This window comes from Amblyomma maculatum, chromosome 1, assembly GCF_055883805.1.
Source record: "Amblyomma maculatum isolate TAMU_Amacu chromosome 1, ASM5588380v1, whole genome shotgun sequence".
Taxonomy (NCBI): Eukaryota; Metazoa; Arthropoda; class Arachnida; order Ixodida; family Ixodidae; genus Amblyomma; species Amblyomma maculatum.
Genome location: NC_139344.1, coordinates 152,687,286 through 152,714,162, shown reverse-complemented (window position 1 = coordinate 152,714,162; position 26,877 = coordinate 152,687,286). Strand labels below are relative to the sequence as shown.

General features: G+C 46.6%; 1 protein-coding gene and 1 long non-coding RNA gene across 6 annotated transcripts in view; one reads left to right on the top strand and one right to left on the bottom strand.

Moving 5' to 3' along the window:
• LOC146204634 (inactive dipeptidyl peptidase 10-like) overlaps positions 1–26,877 on the top strand; it is a 272,165-nt gene that overhangs the window by 20,605 nt on the left and 224,683 nt on the right. The window lies entirely within an intron of this gene.
• LOC146204635 (uncharacterized) overlaps positions 3,140–26,877 on the bottom strand; it is a 142,740-nt gene continuing 119,002 nt past the window's right edge. Inside the window, exons 2-3 of the long non-coding RNA XR_014703977.1 lie at positions 5,143–5,333; positions 3,140–3,372 (exon numbers count right to left, since the gene is read on the bottom strand). This is a non-coding gene — a long non-coding RNA (uncharacterized LOC146204635). The remainder of the gene's footprint in view (positions 3,373–5,142; positions 5,334–26,877) is intronic.

The following is a 26,877-nucleotide window of genomic DNA, read 5'->3' as shown; positions in this document are numbered from 1 at the left end:
AACACTTTAATTATGTACTCAAACACAGGCACACACACAAACACCAACATGCACGGTTGCAAGCAACAGTGAATGGGGGGGAGGGGGGGGGGGTAAGAAGACAAATTTGACTTGACAGATGAGGTTCGAGAAGATTCATCATTATCACAAAGGTTTCTGGCACAGACATGAAACGAGAAGGCGCTGCACTTGGCTGCCTGCGATGAGTTGGTCAGCTACGTGTGGTATATCATAGCCGATTGTTGTGCTGGCATTGACGCCGCAGCTGTTGCCGCACCATGGGCAGCTGTGCCAGCCAGCTCTGGTGGCAGGTTCTGTGGAACAGGCTAACATGATTCTGTATGGCTTTTCCCTAGAGGTATGCATGGCAATAGTGATCCCACTTCCAAGTAGCCAGTACACAGATGTGACCCTTTCTTGTCCAAGCCAGCAGCACCCTCCTCGTCTGCAGAAGTTATGCAACATGGCACATGTTACACGCTCTGGCTGGTAGAGGAGCGTCTAGTATTTTTCCAAGCACTGGAAGCGGCTCTTCAGCACGCCTACGCAGTTATCCACCATTAACCTTGTGGAGGTGTATGCCTTGTTCTATAGTCGTTATGGAGAGTCTGGACCGGGATGCCATGACACTGGCAGCCATGTCTCCAACAGGTGCCCCTTTCACCAGCATAACCGAAAATGGCACGCTGTTAAGCACATTCTTCGTCGTTGTCGACCTCAACAGCCTCATAAACTTTAACAGCCTTGCTGACACAATGGAAGAGTCGCATCAAGTAGCTCATTGCCAGGTCTTGCTGACGATGACATTCATGGGAGTGCAGACAATGAATGATTGAAAGTTTCAGCAACACTGCTGTAAGGACAGCCTTGCACTTCATATCGGTATAAATGGTGCCCCATTCCTACTCAATACAGGCATCAAACACACGCATTCCCATATTCGTTTCTTACGTAGGCATTTCAAAAATGTACGACGTGTCTTACGTTTCAGCTTTTATAAAAGCCCAAGAACGGCAATACATTTGAGGCATGTGGAGCCTACCGTAACTTATCTTGCAAAGAGCAGCACGGCTCACTGTCGTGAATTCGACGCCTCGCAGAAGGCCTTCCTCGGCCTGTGTCATGCCTGTGTGCAGCCGAGAAGGCCGCCAGAAGAAAGCATCGTGCCAAGATACCACGTAGGGAGGTTCATGGCCCAAATCATGTCGGCATCTCATATCTGAAAACAGGGACATCACAAAGCTACTCGTAGACGCCCGATGGGCCGTCGACAAACCCGACGACGCCCGGTATGCTGCCGTGACTAAGGAAGCCTTTCTTCGCCGCCGCCTTGCTGCATGCCGCAAACGCTTTCGAAGTGTCGGCTGCGCGAGGCCGATGTTCGCCTCGTTGCCAGTAGCGGTTTGGAAGCCACTAGGAGCTCGGAAAAAGCGCAGTGCACACATTATCTGCCGCCACACAGACAGCGCACTCGGCCGCACACACCTATCTCAGTTCGTCGCGTCGCACAGTCACTGTCCTATATCCTTCTCGAGTAGCAACATGCGTCGAAACATCTCGCCCGGCACGTCAAACAGTCTTCGTACACCGTCCTTTGCCGATGATCGCGTCGGGGCGCCGCTGCTACCGCCTCACGAGAACGCCGGCCGCCGCATAGACCGCCGCCATTTTTCCTTTGTGAGCGCGCTCACAAACGAGTTGTGAGCGGCTCGCGTCGCTCACATCCCCCGCTCACAATTGGCCCGTAGTCGACGTCACCACTTCAAGTGTGTTCATGACGTAAACAGCAGACGTCGATGATGTAAAGGACGGCCACTCCCACCGTTTTGCCGCTGGCCAATAGGAAGATTGTGAGTGTGAGTGTGATTGTGAGTGTGAGCCGTCTGTAATACGGCCCCTGGCATCAGCCTTGCGTGACTTGTGACTTGAACGAATGGCATGCGTTAAGATTGAACGCCGAGCCTAAACCCGATCTATGGTGAGGTTGTGTGAGAATACACATATTAAAGCAAATGCGTATGACAGGGAAGCTAGCACTGCCATCCTTACCCCCCTATAAAGCTTTCTAGCTTTCTAATTTAAGGAATGTCGAAGTGCTCCACAGCAAGCTCTAACAGCAAACACTGTGACCCGGTTCCTTTTAGCCAGGGCTGTACTTTAGCGCTCTATATGACCTGCAACAAAGAGAACTTGTTCACTGCACACTTCGGGAAGAAGTTCAACCCAAGCTGGGCTGAAATCACAATCGGTCAGCTGCCAGTTTAAATGATAACGTTCTCTTCAGTGTCTCTGTATACATGGCGCTCTGTATCCTGGCTGAATAAATTACTCCGAGTAGCAAACTCACATTAGTTCGCGCCGTCACTGCGTTAAAGATATGCAAACTATAATGCGTTCGATATCGACACATTGAGCGTGAGTGTTCGTCACATTTCAAGGAGCGTTTCTTCTGGCCGCAGTTTCATTAAAGCACAGCGCAGAAGAAAACTGGAGAGGAGAATAATCAGAGGACGAAATCGAATCGTCTCCTGTTGTTTTCCATTCCAGTCTGATTTAGTTAAAATGCTGAAATATGACGTTGCCTGACCTACTGATTGATTGAACCACGTTTCTTATTAAACGCCCGTCACGATCATTTCGCTCGAGCCATCAGCGCTAGCGTAATGGCCCCAACGTTATCACGGCGACCTGCCTAGGCGGATGCGGACTGGGTCTCCCCCGACTGCCCTAACGTGTGCTGCTTGGGCTTTGCGAAATAAATCCCGCGAGCCTAGAGCGAGAGTAGAGTGAACAGTCGCGCTGTGTAGTGTCGATGGAAAAATGTGGCTACAAAATTATCTGGTATATGCCACTAACGCCATGTCATAGGAGGAAGAGGAGTAGGAGGAGGAAAGACAGGAAGGTTAACCGGCAGAAGAAACCTGTTTTGCATTATCAAACGGCTGTTTACTGTGTTCACCCCACTACATTCATCGTATGCATTTTTGAAAAGTCTTTTTCCAAATGCGCTTTTAGAACCATGCTATAGAAAACACGCCACGTGCTAGTGCAGCAGCCTATTATCAGAGCATGCAACGAAGTGAGACATGGGCGGAAGAGTTATGAAACCTACTCAGCACAGTGATCGTGAGTCGCCTTTATTATGTTCGTACCTGTGATGGCAGAAATACGGCGCTTAGAGCGCTACTTCGAGCGAAGAGTTTTTTTCAAGCATTAATGAATATAATATATACGAACAAACTTTTGAATGCGTGCGTTTCATTACTGTCAGCTTACACGACCCGAAGGCAAATTTGTGTTGTTCCGCTGCTCCTTGCTTGGCAGATTTGTTCTTTCAGGTCAAGCTCTCGCCCCTGGCTTGTGGAATTCCTCCTGGAAGCAAAATACACCACACCACATGATTGCTACTTCTGTGTGAGAGCGCGCAGTACTCTCATGCAGTTTTTAATGATATAAAGACAAGTATTAAACGGTTGTATTCTACATAAGTGTAGTGTTTGTAATCGGCATCTAGCCGAACGTTACCACTCCGTTGGCCGCTATGGAATAAAACATGGCGGCTTAACTAACAGGCTCACTTCATCAGTGTCTCGCCCAATCTAATCAGTCGGACCCCATCACAGTCTCCGGGAGCACTAAGATGGTGTCAGAAGTGCTCTTTTATCTCATGTGAGTACCACTACATCAAGAGTCAGTCCGTCCAATCACCCATCAGCAACAAGTGGCTAACGGCAATCGTAGCCATGGCACATGTGCTCCCTGCCTTCCCAAGTTTTGACCTGCGCGCTACCGACGGCAATATTGGTCACGAATGGAAGACGTGGATAGAAAGGATCGAAAACTTTCTTTTAGCTTGCGATATCTCGGCAGATGCACGCAAAAAAGCGCTCTTCCTGCACTACGTCGGTGGAGAAGTCTACGACATATATCGCTCGCTCCCCGAGAGTGCGCTGCGCAAGGTGCGACGGCTACAAGCACGACCCAAACCACGCAGAGTACATCGACGCCAGAATACGATTCCGCTCGAGCGAAACTGAATGCATATTTTGCGCCGCGAGTGAACTCAACATTTGCTATCTATAAATTTCGTCAAGCTCAGCAAAACGTTGGTGAGTTACTGGACGCCTTCTACGCGCGCCTCCGGCAGCTTTCTCGCCACTGTAACTTCGAAAACGTCGACTCTAAAGTCAAGAACCAAATCATTCTCGCCACAACGTCGTCTCTCCTCCGAAAGTATGCCATGCTTCATTCCCTCAAGTTACCGGACTTAAGCAAGGAAGAATGCTCGAGGATGTCAAACGGGATGTGTCCGAAATCGAAAAGCACGTCGATAGCAATGCGGCAGTGTTCGCAGTACACAAGAAAGGACAACATGCATGGCCAACACCCAAGAAATGAACGACAGATGCCACGGCAGGCCTACACACCGCAGCGACCTCGTGTCTCGTCAGCAGATTATCGCAACTGTGGCGGCAAGTAGGCTCACCAAGGCGGTCGATCTAGTTGTGCTGCATGGGGCAAGACTTGCAAGGCATTTAACAAGGTAGGTCATTTTGCACGATTCTGTCGCTCAACCAGGAGAACGGTACACGCAGCGGACTGTGACAATGACTTAGACACACAGTTAGCCTGCAGTAAGAAGAGTTCAAGTACTAGAGAGCCTGCAGCCACCTGTGACACCAGTCCATGCAGCAACGCGTATGTTTTTGTTGCCATGACTTCCCCTCAAGCAAGTTCATCTCCAAAGGCTATTGTCACTGTCAACAATGTGCCAGTCACTTTCGTAATCAACACGGGTGCTACAGTGTCAATTGTTGGCGAAAATGACTTCAAGAGCTGTCGCCTAAAGGTGAATCTCCAAGAAACATCCATCAGAGTGTTCCCATACAAATCAACGTCTACACTTGAACTTTTGGGCAAAGTCTCTGTTACAATGAGATACAAAGATAAGTGCATTGATGAAGACGTTTTTGTCATTCCAGGAAACTGTGCATCACTCTTAAGCTTCACAGCAGCAACCAACCTGTGACTTGTCCAGATCACGTACCAAGTTTCTGACAATCCAGGTGACAAGTCAGTCGTGAAAGCATTCTCCAAATTGTTTCAAGCAGTCGTTCCCCAAGCAAAGCAAGAAGCACTTACCATCACTGAACCACCCAATGGTCCCTGGGAGGAAGTTTCGGTTGACTTTTGTGGTCCGGTCCCAGATGGAAAGTACGCTATGGTGGTAATAGATGACTTCTCGCGATACCCAGTAGTACAAGTCACACATTCCACGAGTGCGAACAATGTGCTCCCCTTGCTGCGACGAGTGTTTTGCCAGTTCGGAATCCCTGCAGAGGTAAAAACTGACAATGTACCACCATTTCAAGGCAGGGAGTTTGCTGCACTCTCGAAAGAGTTAGGATTTCGACACCACCGGATCACACCTTTGTGGCCTCAAGCTAATGGTGAAGCTGAACGGTTCATGAGAACATTGAAAAAGCATGTTCACCCAACTCAGCTTGAGAACACAGATTGGAAAGTAGAGCTTGACACTTTCCTGATGTCATGCAGATCTTCCAAACACCTTACAATAGGAAGATCACCATATGAACTGCTGTTTGGCAGACCAATGAGGAATCTTCTGCCGTGCTACCCTGAAGCTCCTTCGCGCAATGAAGACTTAACAAGGTTGAAAACAACCGCGCTCGAGAAAAAGGCATACAACAAACATCATGCTGATGCACGAAGACATACTCAACCACATCGCTTCTCTATCGGTCAACGAGTCCTGTGCAAGCAAGAGAGACGCGACAAGTTCACTCCATACTATGATCCAGACCCTTATATCATTGTAAGCATTCATGGATCACAAATCAAGGCATCGAGAGAAAAAAGAGTAATAACGCGCAACTCAAGTTTTTCCAAGGATGTCTCGGGCCTCAAACAAGCATCAGCCACAACACCACTCGACCGCGATGACATCATATATCCACCACCTGTAGTGAACCAGCCTGCACCTCCTATATTGCACCCGCCTACACCACCTGCATTGCACCAGAGTTCTCCAACACGGCGCTATCCACAGAGAAACACGTCATCTGTCTGACTTTGAGACCTAACTTTGCGACTGTTTGCCAGTGAGAGACCTTTCTACAGTGGTCTGTGACAGTGTGTGCACATCCATTTAACTTTCCTCAAGGAGGGTAGTGTAATGTTTGTAATCGGCATCTAGCCGAATGTTACCACTCTGTTGTCCACTATGGAATAAGACATGGCGGCTTAACTAACAGGCTCACTTCATCAGTGTCTCGCCCAATCTGATCAGTCGGACCACATCACAGTCTCCGGGAACACTAAGATAAGTAGCTGCTTTAATTTCAGGAAGTGGGACAATACTTCTTGATGTTTTGTACTCAGTGCGTAGCGCGGAATGTGCATTCGTCGATACAAGCCTCAGTAAAATGTTTTCCGTCTTTGAGTAAACGATCCTTTGCAGCTACCCTCGGGGAACGAATTTACAGAGAGGACCAAACCGAAGGAGAAAATTGCGCTACGGATAAGCGCCGCATTTAAGGGAATGACATAAGAGCGTTCATGACTCCCGTCAGCGGCTCCTCTTGCGGTTCCGTACACTTAACTCTCACCGAAACACACACATTGCTAATCACTTAATTACTACTACCATAATTAGTGTCTCTCTAAACTGGCACATACCCATCGGCATGCATTCGCAAGCCCCCCCCCCCCCCCTCCCCCCCCCCCTCCCCCCCCCCCCCATCTTGTGAAATAGAACACCACACACGTGCAATGTTCCGCTTTTACCAAGCCGCACAAAAGTGCCTGTGTGGCCTAGGACCCAAGGTTCACAGGTTCCATCCCTATCTCACTGCTGCTCCAATGTTCTTTTAAGGCGATTTATTTGTTTTGTGCACATGCGCTTGTATACGTGTCCTAATGACCTTTGAGTGATGTTCCAACTTTGTAACAAAAACTTGTGTGTAATGTTTTAACCACTTTTCAATTCCGCCACTCCAAAGGGGCGAGAAGGGAAGGCGGGCGTCAAAACTTTTTGAACAATCCCAGATTGTTTTTACACGGCGCCAGGTTCTCCGCGAAACAAGAGTCTTAAAGCCGTCGCGTTAAATTAAAATTGCTGCATTGTAATAATGCGTTTGCAAAGCGTATAGAACATTGGAATTGAAACGGAGCAGAGCTTTACCTAAGAATTTTCACTAGCCCTGTTTTTTTTTCTCTCTCTCTTTGAAACTGTGAAAATAATCACTTGTCTAAACTTCTCCGATTAGGCGTGCGCTGGTCACTTGCGCGGGAGCCTTCAAATTCAGCGCGCCGACGCCGCTCGAGCCGCTCAAGTTCCTGGTCACCCCACGTTATGGCAGCACTCAATCCGCGAGGCACGCGGGCCTGGGCGCGCCTCTGCACCCCTTTCTTCCCTCCCTGTCTCGTGCTCTCGATATCTCGCTCCAATCTCCATCGTCTCCATCACGGAGAGTTTTTTTGCACGGAGGGGCCGGCGGCGGCTTAGAGAGCAGCTGTGACCTTGATCGTCCTGACGCCATCTGCTTTACTGGTGCCTCATATTTAATGCCGCATATGGTAATTGTGCGGACATAAGTGGCAAATTAGACTGGTAAACTACAAGAAGTATTCGAGTTTTTTTTTTTTTCTTGCGCTTTTCAGCCGGAGCGAAGTGATCACGGGATGAGTATTTTATTCGCTGATTTAGATGCTCACGTATTTCTATAGTTTTAGAGAGGTTATTGATCTCATCGCCATTAGGACCTGTTTCTAATCAGAAGTCACTCTCGGTTCAGGTTCTGCTTACAGCTAGAGCTAGGCTTCCATGCTACAAGAGCCAATGCTATTTCGTTTCAGTGATCGGGCGGCGTATTTTCCGTCCCAGACCTTTCCTGGGAAATCGCACTGACTCCAACAGTTGTGCCTTAATTATAAATGCGATTTTCTTCCCATGCGAACAGCTCTAACTCGCTTGTACGCATTCTGACCACCATGGCTTCTCGTATTTGACCCGCGCCCTTTCGACGTCCTTTGCGACCCCTTGCAGCGGCCATCGTAGTGAATGTTCCTTTCAACGTCGTCGTGGTTGCCAGGTGCATGATCAATGAACCAGCGTGGCCAGTGTAAAGTGCCTGCTTCAGGATCCAAGGCTCCAGGTTCGATTCCCTTCTCTGACGAAATACGAATGCATTCATATAGTAATATATAGGAGCTCATATATAAGGATATATATGGATATATATATCCATATATTATGATACATATGAGCTCCTTGTCACTCACAGAACTAAGTACACACTGACAGCCTCGTTTTTCCGATAGCCTTTTCGACTATTCGCGGCGCGTGAGTGAGCATCATTTCTGTGCTATATGCATTACATGGCAACTAAATTTAGCTGTATCATATGGAGGTTTGCGATTTCCCTAAGCGTGGGAGAAGGAGGTTGAAAAGACCACAGCCTGTTCTCACGAGGGAGGTAACTTAAAAATTCTATAATCAGCCACTTGCTTCCTTTAGCTATTAAACTGCACATATTCGTTTCAAATGTGGGTCCGGCTAGGTGCACGTGTGGCACTGTCCCAAATATTCTAATGCAAATGGCAGTTAAATTGAGGTGCGATATACTGTCTGTATGGCGCTGTTATTGTCTTTTTGTTTACTCAAGCAACTGTTAGAGTCGAGCGCAGATAACTAATGTTGCACAGTAATGTAAAAGCGGCAGCCACGATTGCTAAGTGAGGGCAACGATGGTTGTTTGTGCTATGAGGAGGATCGAGAATGTTGCGAGAGAACGTCAAATGTTATGAGGACCATGCAGAAAAAAAAAAAAAAAAAGCTGCATGGTATTATCGGGAACGAAAGTCTCTGGACCGTATGTCTAGAGATTGTGGACTAGAATCTTGATGTAAATGAATTATCAGCTTATTTCTCTAGCACACATGAAAGAACTAATGTTCAACTTTCACGTCGACAGTTATTGTCCTGAACTCCTGGTCGATGCGAAAGTTATGCCCACTAATTGCAGTTTGTATGGTCCACAGATTTTTGTCCCCGATAGATCATTCAACTAGGATTGCAGAATGCTAGGCAAGGGTCTCAAAGGCAGAAGTTCTGAAAGCAATAACATATTCCTAAAGACGCAGTCTCTGACTTTAATTGAATAAATTATTCTGCAGCAATCGAAAGCTACTTGCCCAAATAAATTAATATCGGGCTGTGGTACTGATAAATACCGCATAACAATTCAAAATCTATCCTTTTTTTTTTTTAATAGCATACAGTCTCACTTGTCCCTGGTAAACGTCGTTTGTGAACTCTGACATCGGGGACGCGAAATATGGTCAGTGCAGTGACTATGCAACTCTACGGACACGGTGTCATTGCTTCGCAAAGACGGCGCGCAATGGTTGTAATGATATCCACAATAACCGATATGCACTGGTTTCATTAAAACTATAGTCGACAGCACTAAGATTGTCTTAAAATACTATCCTTAAAATCATGCCGATGATATCCATCGTGGACGCCGCGAATCGTGAATGGCAGCACCGCTGCAAGGTAGTGGCGGCATCGGTTGATTGATTTTTTTTTAAAGGAGAATCAATATAAAGGTTTAAAGGAGGATCAAATACTTTAGAGAGGGATCAAGCACAATTAAGGAACGTAAGCCGCTGTAATTTGCATAATAGAGCGAAATATATGCTACCCTAATCTTAATTAAACAAAAATTGTCTGCTAGCATGACTTTTTGGCATGACGCTTGAGTATGAAATTTCTTATCAGTCGAGCTGACTTATGGTCAAACACAAACGCTGCTTACCACGAACCGGGTGGTGCTGCCATAAAATATGCATTATGGCAATGGTTGAGTGTCTTAGATATAACGGACGACCGTAAACGAAGAAGCAGGTCGGAGCAAACACGAAGGAACCGCGAATTCGGCCCTGAAATTGAGAAAACGCACTCTTCTCACTGGCGTCCAAAAAGCGTTTCCCAGCTTTCAATGCACGCACACAGTCCCCTATAAAGCAACGTGGTGGCCACAAGAAACAACGAAAAAACAAATATGAAGATATTAATGCTAATTTCTGAATCATTTACTATGTAGTAGCAGTTTCCTTTTCAATGACCTAGACCGAATGGGATTCTTGAAGTTGTCAACGTTTCTGTCATTTGAAGGTTTCGAACTGAATTGAATTATTTATAGCCTTATGGTCAAAGAAATGGACACTCCCCTACCACCTCCCAGAAACATGCTTGTAGTTTTCTGAGGTGGCGAGACTTCAAAACAGGGGTCGCAAGTGTAGACTGTGTTATATTCTAAGCTCGACCATGCAATTTGGTCTATTGACGTCACACACTACCCGCGGACCAATCACACATCAGGCGACTTCCATGAGCGAAACAGAAATGAGCGCCCGATCGCCACTGCACGTCCGGTCTCTCCGTACCTGGCCGTATTAACGGTTAACTGCTACCTTCCAAGACATGCTCGCAAATATCTGGGGCTGCTAGGCTTTAAACGGATAGTGCAAGGGCCCGGGATACAACGAACGCGTTCTCCAACAGCGTTGGACTCGTTATAAGCAGAGGTGGGCAACCTCATGAGGTTTCGACCTCATGAGGTCGACCTCAACCTCAAAATGACCTCAACCTCACGCATTGAGGTGAGGTTGAGGTGAGGTCGGCGACAGCTCGAAATTTTTTGAGTGAGGTCACGAAATTGGACCTCAACCTCACGCGTGAGTTTGAGGTTGAGTGAGGTCTTCATTGTGTGAGGTCGAAATTGTGAGGTCCAGGCTTTTTTGCTGTTGCCGCGGCTTTCTTCGAAGAGCGCCCCTTTTGACGCGGAGCTCGAGCGTACTGCCGCGGTGTGCCCGCCGACTCTCGGTGTTTGGTTACCCCCCGTTCGGACGACCGGATGTCGCAGCCCCTGCCCAGCTTTCGGCATTCCACCGTAATGTCCGCAGCCCGAGGACGCTTCCCTCTGGTCTTAGAAGGAGATATTTTTTTTTTACTTCGCGAACTCCTCATGCCCCCCCCCTCCCCCCCCCCCCCCCCCCCCCCCGCCACCCCCGTTTTCTCTGACTTGTTTGTGCCGATGCTTTCCGCAGGTTCAAACACCCAGGAGCGCGCAAAGCACATAACTCACGTTGAACCGGGGTGCCTTTGTCGGATGCCGCAAAGAAACAAGCAAACTAAAAAGCGAAGCAAACTGTCTTTGCGCAGACGGGGCGGAGCAGACCTGTTTGTCGTGTGCATGCCCGTTTTTAGGCGCTAACGTCATGGCTGCTGCCTTACATTCTATAAAGGACCCCGCTGTACATTACACGGAAACTTAACAGAAAATGGTGCAGCGAAATGGTTAGAGCACGTGATACTGACAGATATAAAAAGAAAGGAAAACATGACCAAACCAGGAAAACCGGCACAATACCATCTGAGCATTTTATCAAAGTCCTCCCTTTCGAATTGTACGTCATCGTTCTATATTCCGGTCCTGTAAATTTATATTCTTGTATTCTCCAGAACAACCTCTCTTTGGCCTTGTGCTGCTTGTTTCTTCTAATAGATTCACAGGTGGCCCCGAACAACTGAAATGGGATGAAGGTGCTAGTGTAGCGGTAAAACGTGCAACAGGATGAAACGGACGGCACAGCTTATAAGACGCAGCTAATATACAGGAAAGAAACCTGCGCATGTTAACTATTTGCCGAGATAGAAGAGACAAAAAATATATGGGGCTTGCATACAGTAAAGCCCAATGAAAAACAAAAAGTTCTTGCACCGCTAAGGCCATTTGATTCTCTCTCAAATTCTAGTGAAATCAAGCAATGCAGGAGGAAGGAGGAGAGTAAGGGATTCTTAACTTCATAATATCAGGTTTATCTTGAAATCTCTTATTCAGGCGCAGAAAAAAAAAAAGGGAAAAGCGTTCTCCTACATCTTTTTATGAGCTAGAAAGTATTAAGATGGTTTCCGGCTCGACATTTTGGTGTCTAGACGGACGAATTGGTGGGGTGAACTGAGCGTGTCTCTTTTGTGCTCCCGTCTGCTCGAGACGGACAAATCAATCGGATGAAAATTTTTGTGGCCAGATGTCGGAATAATTTTTTCATACATTAGTATTTTTCTTAAAAAATCAATTTAGATATACGTGAATGAAACCAATTACATGCTAGCACTCAGGAATGCAGTACTAAGTCGATGTCTCAAGCCTTCTATACGCTCTGGGAAGCGCAGTTCTCTTCTGTTTTTAGTGTGCGACATTTGTTATTACTGATCGTCAACATGGTATTTCTTCATATATATTTTCTTGTATGTCAATTAAGTTCGTACACTGCCGAAAAGAGAACAGGCTTCTTCCCTCACATTAGGCTCTTTCTTTGGCATCTTTTCAGAAGCCCATAGCACAACCATCCTCTCCACCTACCGGCGCGGTCATTGAGTTTTTTTTTTTTTCATTTTCTTTTGCAAGTTTTGGAAAGCGCTATCTAGTCTCTGAAAGCGGAGCTGGCACACATGCGCCATTGCCTTTTGGTGTGTATTAGTGACAGTTCGGCATTCACTGTACGAGCAAAACCAGATGCCATGGAGACGGGCGGCGAAGGGAGGAGCGCGTGCACAGCAGGGAGCGCGGTCCCTCCGGGCTGCTTGCTCGCATCCTTTCTGTTGTTCTTGTCTTTATTTTACGTTTATGTGCTGTAACTATACGACACTAACGGGGAAACGGTTTCTCTAGATTCACGTACGGTGCATGCGGCGAAGCAGCTTCGGAGACACCACCGTGCAGTTTATTAGTTCAGTCTTCAAAGGAAAACAAGTGAATACCACAAAGAAGCTCGTCTCAAAATTGTTGGCGAAATGGCATCCATTATTCAGTTCGGACGTACAAGTATTTATATCGCGTGTTTTTTTTTAGGCGGGTGGGAGTTGGACATTTTGCTCCGGCGAAATTTGAAGGGCGAGCCGATGTTTGCGACAGCAAAGTGGTTCACGTTTAACCCTCTTTCCTAGCAGTTCCGACTCTTGTAATTTTTTAATATAAGCGTGGTGTTCGAAGAAGCAATTTCGCTAATTCTTGCAATACTCCACGGGATCACAGAATTATAAACAAACGCCCAGGAGTGCCGGTTGGGACCTCATAAGATAAACAGCATTCCTCTTCGAAATTTTCTGAAGGTTTATTCGCCGTTGGCCGAGTTTTATGATTAATTGGTGTTTTGCTGTCTTTTTCTCTTTTGTTCATTTTGTTGGGGATTTAGTCTTCACAAGTCGTTTCATGAGTGGCTATTATGGAAAATTTGTGCCCCGTTAATATGACATCCGTTAATATGGAGGACCCGAATTATGGACAGTTTTTCTGGGGGCGAAGATTTTTCAATGTATTTATGCCTCGTTAATATAGAAACTAGCTCACTGAATAATGGACAGGGGATGAATGCACATAGCCTATTCGGCCCATGTATTTTTGTCTCGTTAATATGGACATCGTTCGAAAAAAGCAGGGGAGTCCGAACGGGGGCGCAGGCCGGGAACCTATGCGACAGCCGATACGGTCGGATGCCTGAACCAGTCCTGTGGAGTTGGAAAGAACCAAAGCGGGCGTGTCGTCATTTTAGGAGGGGAGGGGAGGGGGTGGGGGGCGCAAGAGCGGAAAGGAAGGGAGGAGGAGGAGAAAAGGAGGGTGGATGGCAGGGATCGTACACAGCAAACCGAGGGTCGGCTAACTAAGAAAGACCCCAATAGGAGGGAACCGGGAGATTTCTGGGTGCAGCGGCAGCGCCGCAACGAGAGGCCGCAGTCGGGAAAACAGCAACATGTGGTCGCAACAAATTCTGCTGAACGTGAACGGAAGAGAGGCCGGTAAAAGCGTAAGAAAGAAATAATAGGAAGAAAGACAAGTGCCAAAATTGGGGGTGGGAACTGAAGTTTTTCTATCCCAGAACACAAAGTGTGTTCCATGAAGCCATTAACGCTTTTCGGTCAGGGTTAAGACACACTCAGGAAGTAGAGCGACAAAAGAAAGGCGACGAGCACGCAACCAGGACCGGGCGTCCCGTCCTGGACGCCCTTCCTTCTCATGCTCCTGGTTTTCGTCACTGTTGCGCTGCCGAACTACCACATTTTGCACCACAGCGATCCGCATGTCGGCTTCGCCTTGAGTCAACGATGCAGCCTTGACAAGGTCTGAGCTCTTCGTAGTCGGCTAGCCGTCGTTCTAAACTGTACTTCAGCTTGCAGTGTTTCTTTCATAGGAACACATACAAACGGCACAGGAAAGGGCTGTTTGATAGCCCTCTGTATAGTAGCCTGCCAGCTTGACTCCCTCGTTTCCTTACAGGAACAGTACAAGGCAAAAAAGAGAGAATCAGAAGAACGGAAAGTCAGGGAGGTTAACTATAGGGAAAAAGAGTGCAAAGAAGCAGATGCCTGTAACCCTCAACTTTTGTCTGACTTTTGACATGGCGGGAGTTAAACGCAAAAGAATGGAGCTGAATTTAGGCGCGAAGCGGGAAATCTGTGAATACAAGCGGCAAAAGCCATCTCAGTCAATCCGAGCCGTGAAAGACTGGACCGAAGTTCAACTAGGCCTCAGCCTCGTCAGGTCGACGGTAGCATCGATACTACAGGACTCCGATAAATGGCTCAACGTCGGCATCGCAGCGAAAGCCACAGTCCCACAGCGCCCAGCACAGTTCGAAGAGAGTCAGCCTTGTTAACGTGGTTCGGGAATGTGCACGCGAATGGTGCTGTCGTGAGCGACGAAATGCTTCACAAGAAGGCTCGCTGCCTCGGCAACTTATGGGTGCTTCTCCTCCGTCTTGATAGGTTTTACTTGTGATGACTTACGGAATTTTTGTTCAGTAAAACAGGGTGATGTTTACTGAGAAATATTATCCTACGCTATGTCTAGACGTTACTGGCTTCAGCTACTCAAGAGGATGGCTGACAAGGTTTAAGAACAGACAAGACGTTTCGGGTCGACGGATTCATGGAGAAGAGGGTAGCATCGACATCTCGGCTGTGTTTAAATACCCAAATTAATTAAAACAGCAGCCATTAATTATATTTTTTCTCAATTATATACTTTTCGTTTTTATTCACGACTCGTTATTATGGATGACTTGCTTTATAGACAGCTTTTGTCGGAAACAAACGTCCATACTAACGATGGCACGACTGTATTCCTATTTTTTTCCTAATTTAATGTATTCTGGCGTAAGACAATGTACAGTGTATTAAAAAAAAGCTCGGCAATCATCAATTTTTTTTCGAATTAAGAAAAAGAGCAAGGATGGAAGCTTGGGCGAGTTGGTGTCGATTTTCTTGCCACATAGCGCTAAACAGACAGGGACACAGCGAGACATACGGGGCAGGCGCTAAAAAGAAGCGCCCGTCCCGTGTGTCTCGCTGTGCCCCTGTCTGTTTAGAGCATATCGCCATTGTTGTCGTCGTCACTAGGGTCAACAGCATTTGTCTTTTCAGTTTATAGTAAGAACTGACTTGTTTTATTTCTAATACGAATCTTCTTCACGTGGGTCAGATGGGATAAACTCTTCATATTGCATTATGGGCCTATGCGTAGTAACGTGGTACCCATGTAGGCCTTAGATTAAACCGACCACAAAAGGGTAGGCGAGGAGGTCGAGAGGATTGCCAGTTAAGTGCAGGTTGGACATGGTAGTGTCCGGAGTTTTTCTGCTTTTATCGGGGATATTAATTGTTGTATAAAATTAGGAGTAAAATACAGCCTTCATAAGACAGAATTCTGGCTAGCCTATATACCCCAGGATTACCGAGAAATCTGTATTTGCTTTAAGTTACGGTTCGAATTAAGGATTTTTTTTTGAGGTCGAGCGCCCGACCTCAACCTCACATTTTGAGTTTGAGGTGAGGTTGAGTGAGGTCGCCAATGGTCACCTGAAAAGTGAGGTGAGGTCGCCTGGGGGACCTCAACCTCAATTGATGAGGTTGAGGTTGAGTGAGGTCGCCAAATATTTTTTGAGTTTGAGGTGAGGTCGAGGTTTTTGAGGTCAAATGCCCACCTCTGGTTATAAGTAGGCTAGACTTGTTCACTCCCGGAATATACCATGTTAGCCACATCAAGGGAACCCAGCGTGGCGCTATACCATTCACTCAGACCTCACTTTCTTTCCATGCTAAAGTACATATTTTTTTCGGCCTCAACCGAGATATTGCCACCATGCATGGAGCAAGATCTATCAGAATGTGCTAATATTTTTGTACTTGACGCGGCGGCCGTCTCACCCCGACTGCTTGTGCATGTGCCTGCGACCGACGAATTAGCGAAAGGGCGCCACGTACGGGCGGCTTTTTACATACAGTGCTTTTTCATGCTTTGTAAATATGGACAGTGGTCGCTCGCACGCATTTATGTCTCGGACTCTGGCCACACTCACACAAGTGGCACAAACTTGTTTAATTTTGTGTTTTGTAAATAGAGTACACAAATTCCCCCTTTCTCGCTATCGTTCCCCTCTGTGCTTCTCTTCGCAATCCTCTCCCTGTTTCTTTTATTTCCGCCACCCGTAAGATATTAGATAACAATTTCCGCAGCCGACACCTTCCTTTTCTTTTGTTTTTTTGTGTTGCTTTATTAAACCACTGCTACCTTTTATTCTCGTTGAGAACAGTAGACTGTCTCATTTCAGGGTAGTGACATTTTTGTTGTTGTTGTTTTTTTTCGTCTCAGTTATTAAAAAGGCAAAATAACATCTTTAGCACTCTTTAAAAAGCGAATCATCGCTGTAACCGGCATCGGCGGCTTAAATATTCGGTGTAAGCGATTTGCAGCCACTTATAATTATCGTCGGAGGCTCGCAGGTGTAAGCAGCCAAGGTACTCAGTGCATTGTCACAGTTTGGCTTGTAGCACGAACGAAAGCTGGCGGCGGGCATACAGATGCATGCCACGAATTGCCGAGCAGAGCGCGAAAGCCTTTGCTGTGAGAATCACCACGGTGCTGCCGCCAGCTGAAGGTTCCCCAACGAAGGACAATAAGTAGATGTTTGCTCCCAGCGACCCGACTCAGGTAGCCGCCGTCGACAGATGAAAGCTTGTTCGCGGAGAAACCGCGTCCAGAAGAGCGTCTGCCGGTGGGTGCCGGGGAGCGTGCAGGGGACACGTCAACCAAGCCGGCGTCCGGCAAAAGGAGACGCGCTCGCGGAGGCGTGATTCCGTTCCCTCAACGGTAGGGTCCTCTGAGCAGCGTCACTTGGCGACAGATAGCGGAAATATTGTAAAAAGAAAAAATAGCGGGTTTAAAGCGTGCCGTATTCGTTGCTGCAGTGGCGCAATGGATTGACACTACTTACCTCAGCAATAAGCGATTAAAACATATGTTCGAATCCTGTAATTTTTTTAACGCAACATTACAATAAGCTACCAAGCTCATTCCTGGGGAGTGTTCCCCTTTAGGTTACAATACGTAGTGTTTTTATTTCTTAATGGCGCAACACCAGCCTTGAACAGAGCCACGAGGTAATGGCATGACAATGGTAACACTAATCAATTACCTTCACCGTAATCATTTCCTGCCTTCAGTGAGTGCATGTTACCTTTAGGTTGCGTTCAGAGACACCTTTCGGTAAATATCGCCGTTTAACCAACTGAGAGGTAACCAGTGAGGAGAAAGAAGTTGCGGGACCCAACCGTTGAGGAGACGGAATTAAGCCTCGCGGAGACAGGCCCTGATGTACCGCTGACCGTAAAGCATGCGACGGGATAGCTTGACCGGGCCTCTTTTATTCTTTCGTCGCTAACGGAGCTCACCGACGTTGCAAGTTTTTGAGAAAAGCCGGGGGCGCGAAGCCGCTGCGTTTGCAGCGGGAAACGGCTTAACTCAGTGCCTTAATGGCTTCAGGGCGAGGACAACCAGTGATTAGTGTGTCATCAATTATTTTCACGGAGCAAGTTTTTTCGTTAATTTGATTATTTTTGAACGTGTGCATTTTGAGGAGAGAGTGTTGAGTACTAGTAAAATTGAGTGGTGAGTTCTAGAGCACTGCAGGGGCCTGATTTTCCAGCCCTGGCCCGGCCCGGGCCCACCGTTTGAAGCCCGGGTTCATGGCCCCAAGCCCAGGTCCAGCCCAGCCCGCGCTGACATGGAGCAGGCCCGAACCTGGCCCGCGCTTCCACGACTAGGCCCGCCTCAGGCCCGGCAAAGTCAGTCTGCGCCGACACCTTAAAAAGTGCACAGTTAAGGCAAAATGAATAAACCTTTACCTCTATTATGTTCCATCATAAATAATCTAGTCCTCATTGACAACTAACAGTATATAAAAGAGTTCACATCCCAAATGGCACCCAACCAGAATTGAAAGCCCGTAGAAGAAAAAAAGTTTTCAAAAGACTTCATGAAGCATTACATTTTTATCGAAACAGCGCGAGATCGAAATAAACTAAACAATGCTATTGTATGCGCAAAGAGCCGCGAATGATTCTCCTCTCTGTTATCTGAATTGCTGAATCGGCGCTTGTAGGTGTTCTGTTCACGAAAGTTTCTTCTTTTGGTCATGACTGCATTTCATGTGTATTTTAGTTTTCTACTACATGTGTACTTTTGGTGCAACCAACCCACTCCTATATTAGTACTGAATATGATTGATAGTAACTTTAAATTTATAAATAATACAGCTTAGTGCATAAGAACAAATCAAGATGAGACAAAATTCTTACAAAATACTCTTCTCAGCAGAGAAGGGCACTGTTAAATCATAGGCAGAAGTAAATGCTTGGTCAAGAAATATTTGGCATGGCATTTTATTTAAACCTGCCGTGATCAATGTAAGTTTAAGAGCTCTGAATTAAATGCATTTTAAACATTGCTTCTTATCAGCAATTAAATTTTGGGCAAATGTTTTTGGTTAATCACACAATAAGAGACTGCCTCTGGCAACTATGCCGCCGACACCTGCGTGGGCAAGGGCAGGAAAAGCAAAATCTGCATATCGTTGTGCAAGGATACTCTTGTGAAGAATTCACGGCCGCATTACCGCATCTCCGCATTACCGCAGAAGAATAGCAAAACTCATCTTTATTGTATGTGTTTAAATACTCGAAGGTTCCAAAATCAGTGCACTCTTATCTAATGGCGTTTTTCGGACTTATTTATATGGGGGGGGGGGGGGGGGAGGCAAGGCGAAGGCAGGCAAAGACAATCTTTAAACAGACGGCTGAGCTCTCTCCAGTGGTTCCTATGAGGCTTCCAATGTCCAGTCGCTACATATAACACAAAATTGAGATAATACAGAGTCCCTTCTGCTCAGTCCGACGAAGTGTGCTCACTTATAGCTGTAAAACCGCAAGATAGCGATGTTGTGCACTTTGGTGCTCTCGCAAACGAGACGTGTGTCATGCGTTGCAACGCTCCAAATGAACTGTATTGTAGTAGAGTGCGCTGCTGGGTTTAGCGCTTTTTTGTTTTTAACGTTTCGCTCGTGTCGTTGAACGCCGCGCCAGGCGTGCGCCGCCAGTTACTTGTACAAACCACCGAATGGAGCTGATTGAACTCGATCTAAAAATAAGCTTCTCTCATTCGGTCCAAAGTGCTAGTCGGGGCTTATTCACAAATCACTGAAACGATTTTAGAACCGCGATTCCTTCATTTCCGAAAGAAGCCGTACACAGGTAGCGCCAGTTCGGCCGGGGTCCGCCACTTCAAACCCGGGCCAGGCAAATCAGGAAATTTTCAGGCCCGGGCTTTTGTCCGGCCTGAGTTCGTGTAGTGCACTAGTGAGTTCTACCAGCAATGACCCAAACGCGCTGTTGTTGCGATTAGGCTTGATTTCAACCTGGGTTGGACCTCGAGGCTTTAAAACGAAGCCCAGGAGTCCACTCAGTCATTCTGGGCTATGGTCAAGTATAAAATATCTTTGGCTATACCGAGTAAATGTACTCCTCTGTTGTTAGCCAGTTCAAAGTTTTATTTTGGTCGTATATTTGTGCTGTAAATATGGCTTGAAGTGCGTAAATTTGTAATTATGTAAATACCCATACAAACAAGATCAAGTCTTAATCACTTAGTACTCCTGGCATCATATTTGTCATCGCATGACCGTCTCTGACGGGGCGGGCCCCTCTGGTGCGGAAGCTTCGCTGTCTTCGGAAACTCGGTGCATAAGATTTGCTATCGGGAAATGTCAATACTCAATAGGTTCATGCCAAAATATAGCTTTTCTGAAATGGGCTGTTACTGAACACTCCCCTACCAGACATTATTGTCTACTGCATCTCTGAATCTTCTCAGCTTGTAATCAGTTGTTTCAAACGCAGAAATGAGTGAGAACGATGAAGAATTACTTACGAGGATGGTAACTGTCATCACAGTTCAAATTGTTTAAAGATGGTCTTAAATGCTTTTTTTTTTTTCGGATTCAGTACTCAAGGCCTTTTTATTTCATCTAAGCAGAACATAAAGGAACGCTACAAGGACCACCTGCTTTGATGTATTGTACCCGTTTGCATTACCATCCATGCAACCATTTTTAGAAATTTAACAGTAATCAATCATACAGTAATCACTGGGTCAGGAAATCTAGGCGCCAAATACACTCAACATAGGCGTGCATTTAAGGCTGAAAAACTGGAAAATAGTGTCTTCAAAACCGAAGAGCGTGCACCCTAAGAAACAGTTTAATTGTTTAACAAGAGGGTAACTGCAAGCACAGAGGTCCATTCCTGGCGGCACGCTGCAATAACTTAGAAACATTACGCTCTTGCTCTTGAAGTCTCTGTTCCTGGAAGGACGGCCCTATAATACAAACATATATTTCTAAGTCTCGTGAGATTAATGGCACAATCATGAAATGTAATAATATATGGGGTACGCGCATCCAGCTGACGTAGCCATATCTTCTTCGAGCAAAATGCAAAAAGCCTGCAGCACAGTGAAAATCCAGTTTTTATCCTCCAAGTACTGCTGCCTTAAATCACAGCCTCTGTTAATGGTTTCAATTTGCCGTGCATGCCCAGTTAGTGTACTGTCACGCAACTTTCGCATCACTGTTTTGATGCAATGCAGCAGTTTCCTTTTCCTGAGTGGTCTGCTTGTTCAGTGCTTGTCGATGCAAAACTCTTTCATCTGATAGTTATTCCTCACGGTGTCCCGTTTCTCCGTGGCTTAATACAGTCAGCATGCCTTCGGGTAAAGGAATAAGGTGGCCATAGCGAGAAAGCTTGCGTGTTTCAGACATTTAGCGACACTTTCAAGGTAGTATTTAGTAACGAATTGCGGTGAGTAAAATCGTAAGTGCGCACACATTTCTGCGCTTATCTGCCTCTAAAAGGCAGATAAGATATTTTCCCGTCATCACCAAATCTTTAATATTTTAATGTGATAGCTATTTTGCGTTCAGTGGATCTAATTGTGACTGCGCAAAAACATGAAAATTTTCCTAAACGAAATAGTTTAAGAATGCTTTTGTGCGTGTGCTGGGCATAATTCGAATGGGCTCTTATCCCGCGACCCAGTCGAATTGTGTGGTTTGCACGTCACGAGTTCTAAGTTCAGAGAGCTCTGCAGATTCTGAAACCCATCTAGCGACCCTACCCTAATCAATGCCTCGATTCCTTAGCATGAATGATGACCTGGAGCGATCCAGTGCAATAAAACACGATAACATTGCACAACAAAGTGTGCTTAAAGCGAAGCTGAACGAGAGTGCGAGAAAACCTTCGTGTTTTATATGCTGTGTGCCCGCTTGGCAGCAAATGTATTTTATTGAATTACTATTATAGAGGATCCTCATGGGCAACTTCTTAACTTCGACTTTCCCGCTATTCGTTTGCTTTATTTGAACATGAGGGGCTTGAAACTTCTGCGAGTGGGCATGTGGTCGTGACGTCATGACCCTTTCAACCAGTTAATTTTTTTTTCTCGACCGCCATCTACGGCGACGGCAGCGTTTTTTCGGCGGAATGAGCTTTATATGCTATCGCGTAAAATTGGGAGGACACTTAGGCTCCATCTTGAACGACATGACCTGACACCGTTAATGGCTCCTGTTTGTCGACTCCCCTTACAGATTCTTATTTGCGTCCATTCTCTTTGCTACGCGCTTAACCAGGGTCCGTATTCCGAGTTTGCGTCGTTATCGAAGTGTCGCTATCTCGTTATCGAAGCTTCGCTATCTCACGTGACCTCGAGTCATCTGATTGGTCGAAACGCCGGAATCGATTGTTGCCGCTACGGAATCGGAAGAGGTGACAACATCATGTTCCGGCATTTCCACCAATCAGATGACTCGGGGTCAGAGAGATAGCGACACTTTCGATAACGACGTAAACTCGGAATATGGGCCCAGTAGTTTTTTTCTTCTTTTTTATGCCTGTATGATCCCACAAATGCTAATCAGAGTTTACCATCGTTAGAAATTACATCAAGTGAAAAATTACCCGACACAAATATAAATCCTCCCTTTCTCTAAGCCGCACGAATGTGCCTGCGTGGGCCTATGGAGATAGCCTGCTTGACCCGAGAATACAAGAATTCTGGAAACCCGAGAATACAAGAATTCTGGAATGCCGGATTTCGATCTCGCCCTCCTATCCCAATGCGAAGCCCGAGTTGGCGGCGCCTTTAAATTGGTCCACGTCGTGCGGTCTCGTGACGTCACAAAACCCGCCGACCAATCAGTGCACCTGCCAACTTCCACCTGCCAGAGCCATGCCCGTGATAATTCGCTCACAGCGCCGACTCCGGATTTTCTCAAGGACGGGGGCTTTATCGCCATCACGTTAAAACATAGATCGGCTACGAGTTGTATTAAGCAGGCGGGTTACTACATTAAGCCTGTTCATAGCAAGTAGTAAATCCTGTAATGCGTAAAAGACTGAGTAAAGCCAGGACAGATTTGCCAGGCGGATTTAGAGGGCAGCCGCAGGTTAGAGTACGAAGTTCTCAGTTAGCAGCCGGTGGCGAGACGGGTCAAGGCAGCGGCTAACGTACCCCGTTCACGCGCGCATTTGGGGCAAACACAGGGTGCATGGTCCACTGATTCAGGGAGCTGGCACCGATCACTGCCTGTAGGGTCCGTACGGTAGACCTGGAGCACGTACCACCGTGAAAATGAGATAAATAGAGACCCAGCCGTAATCTGCGTAAGAGACTGGTATGGCACAGCTGCTATCCAAGCGGCAGTCTAAATCATGTGTTGGGATCAAGGCTCGATTCTCGGCTATATGTCGATAGTTTGATTGCGCCCAGTAACTAGCCGCCGCGCAAAGCAAGCAAATGTGGCGAAAAAGTGTACTGCAGTCCGTAACATCAGAATTATTGCAATTATATTATCTATAGCCCATTCTCTTTCATGGTGCATAATTCTATAGCGTGCAATAATAATTACACATTATCTACGCTACATGATAACACACCTAGTGCAGGCGAGGTCCGCTGGCAGTGTTCGCAGTCACAAATTATAACACAGTTCTTTGGTTAGAATTGGTTTGGTTAGAACCTTATTGACTTCAGTAATGCTTTGTTCGGGAGGTGCGTAAGCTTAGGAACCCAGAAACTTATAGTGGGATAGTGGTTATGTTGAAAGAGCTAAAGCCGTCCTCGCCGGCGCGAACTATTGCTTCCTCCTAGCAGGAAGTTCAACTAGGTAAAGCTTTGGACCAGGGGGTCACACATGTCTGAAACACACACACAAATACACAGAGACGTCGGACAGGAAAATGAACAGCGCGAGTGGTTCTTCTTCAAACTAGCGGGAGGTCGATGGCAGTTTCTTTGAGATGGAACCAATGGCGAAACTTAAATTCTATATGATGTCACAATGATACAAAAATTTAGCACGGTTTAGAAAAACTTTAGAAGCGGTATAGCAGCGTCACTACTCGGCACCATTGCAACAGTGTTAAGAGCGCTGCTAGGCGTCATGGTAACTCCCTTTTTTTTTTTCGCGCCACTTCCTCATCTCAAACGAAACTTCAAGCAAAAAAAAAAAAAAAGAACAAATAGGAAAATCGGTTTAGCAACTTTTCTAAAATTTGTTAAATTGCTCATCTTTTCTGAGCGGCACCAGCAAAAGCCACATATCGCGTTTCTATTCGAGTTGCGGAAGTGGTAACTACTAGCTGACTGCAGAAAATCTTTAGAAACACAAAGCACAAGAAAAACAAAGGTCCTTGTTTTGCATTTCTCGGCTTTCAGAGAGCTACTTCTTTTTGCAGCATACGTCATGAAAAGCTCTCAAGTCCACGCGTTTGCCGAAGCAAAATAGATCAAATGGAATTGCTAGTTATAATTTTGGAACAGGGCCGAGTAAAATGTTATAACTGCTATTACTTTTCTTACTTTCTCAGAGTTAATGGAATGTAGCTAGAATAAGTAAATATAGCCCACTTTTTTTCCTTCGTTTTATAAGGTGCTGAAGCTGTGCCTTTCTGAGTAGAGTGTTAAACGCATACATTAAACCGACTAAAGTTATTCTTTAAGCAACCGTCGGTTCGCTTCTCTGTCGCAGAATGCCTGGTATTGCCAATGTAGTTAAAAAGTTTAAATTTAATAAATAAGCCCTGAACGTATCCCTAGCGAAGCGGCCTAATGGGACAAGGTTGTCGCACCAAAAAGATGCCCTGATAGAAGCCACAAATGCTTTCTTTTTTCTCTTGCATCACACTGCTTGACGCTGTTTTCTTCCCTGTGTACCCATCATCCCAATCTCTGCTTGCTGTCAATCTTTTGCAGTTTTAGAGCGCAGCTCTTTGGCGCCCGTTCCAGGGTTTCGCGGCGGCGTCGGCGTCGTCGTCCTCGTAACCAGCTCCGCCCCCTGTCAGCCCCCCAGTTCGAGCCGGCGCTTCGGCAACCGGAGCCTCGCAAGAAGAGGGGGGGGGGGGGAGATGGGGTACACTCAGCGGCGAACGATGGGGGCTGGAGCGCGCGCAGCAACCGGAGAACACGAGGAAAGGAGGGGGGGGGGGGGGTCGCCGGAGGCAGCGCTAGCAGCGACCTGATGCCGCTGACGCCGCTAGCGAGTCAAGACGACGTGCTGCGTAGAACACCGTCGCCGTCATGCAGAAAGAGGAGGAGGGGCTCCCCCCTTTTCATGCGTGGCGACGAGGGTGCTCTGCGGTTGCCGAAACGCCGCGGCTCGCTATCAGAGAATCACTGTGCGTGCATCCCATTCTCACTCGCTTCACTCGCTAGCGGCGTCAGCCAGTCGCTGCTATCTGTTTGCCTCTCGCAACCTCCCGATAACTAAATTGCTCTATTCATTTCTCCGACCGCAAAACTTCTTTCATGACAGCCAAGAACTGTTAGTGGAGTGTTTCTTGAAGGAATACGTGTGAAAAATTTCGAAAAAGTTGTCTGTTATTGTACATACGTGTCTTGCTCGAAATATTTGCCTCAATTTATCGAAAAGGTGAAACAGCTGATGAGCGGCGCTCAAATTTCGCATTAGGAAGTAACGTTATCGTGGGCATATTTTTTTGCGCTGTTGTTGCTTTTAGTACAAACTGAAATAAATCTATTTTGCTTGTTTCAGCGCAACTGTATCTCGTGTGTCTGTAACCATAGTGTCCCTATTTACGTAACAATTTTCCACAAGATAACAACAGTGGTGGAAACGAATTCGTAATTTACTTCGGCATTCGGGCACACGCCCGCTCGATCGCTCGTTTGCTCACCTGCATGCGTGCGCACGTGCACACACACGCACGTACGCACGCACACGCACGCAAGCACACAAAACGAACTACCAATACAGATGAGAGAAATTTCGGCCGATAAGCTACTTCCATAAGGGGTGACTAGAATTACAGAACGCATTTATAGCACTTTCTTCACCCCCCCCCCCCCCGCCAAAAAAAAATTGAATTGAAGGGGAGAGCGGGATTTACTTATAAAAATATAAAATATTCCTTGCTTAACACCTACGCTCGCTTCGTGCCTCCCGCCCTCCATATTATGCATGTTTGTGAGTATGATAAGACAACCTTATTTCGTAACTTTATTTCGTGTTGCAATCGAACGGCATCGTTTCGAATAGTGAATGAGTGGCTAGATGTTGTTTCCGTGCGAAGCAGACAATGCATTTCACTAAAGCCTGGTTAAACGCAGTGTATGCATTTGTAGCAATTGTAAATTAAAAGTTAGTGCCTCGGCTTAGCCTTGCGAGTTTCACAGAGGCAGCTTTCTATAATGCGCTAAAACTATAGCTAAAGACGTCCTCAATGTTAACTAACTACGTCGTTGCGTGATTTCTTATCCAATGGGCGACATTTCCTCTGCCCTGGATTTCACCGCTTACCAAAATTTCTCGACAAACAGTAGGAGGCGCATTTTATGCTTGTCGTTCGGAAAGGAAGAGGCCGCGATGTGGAGCTCTCCGTCAATGGGACGCGTATTCTCGACAGCTTATATAGATCTCTTTTGGCTCATGGTATACTGTTTCCTCCTGTCACAATCATGAACAGAGATGGAAACTTCATACTGTGGGTCTGTGGGAAGTCACGCCATATTTTTTTCTTTTCTCTGTTTTACCGATCACTTTCTAAAAATGAATTCGTCGGGCTATTTTCGGTGAGGTACATGTTGATGGACCGAGCATATAAAATAAAGCTAATGCATCACCGCAAGTAAAGTGCCAAAAGCCCGTGGTTCGCAGTGTGCAGACGCTCTCGCCTCTCCCACCATGCAGTCGGGGAAGCCCCTGAGGCGGCCGCAGTGCGGCCGTAAAACTGGGGCTTCTCGCCGATTCAGAAGCCCCTGGAGTCCATCGAGCGCGCGCCACAGCTCTTCGTAAGCAGATAAACAGGGGGCTACGGCGGGCATCGGCCGGCCATAAACGAAGCGAAACGGGCCGCAAACAAAGAATCCCTGCGGG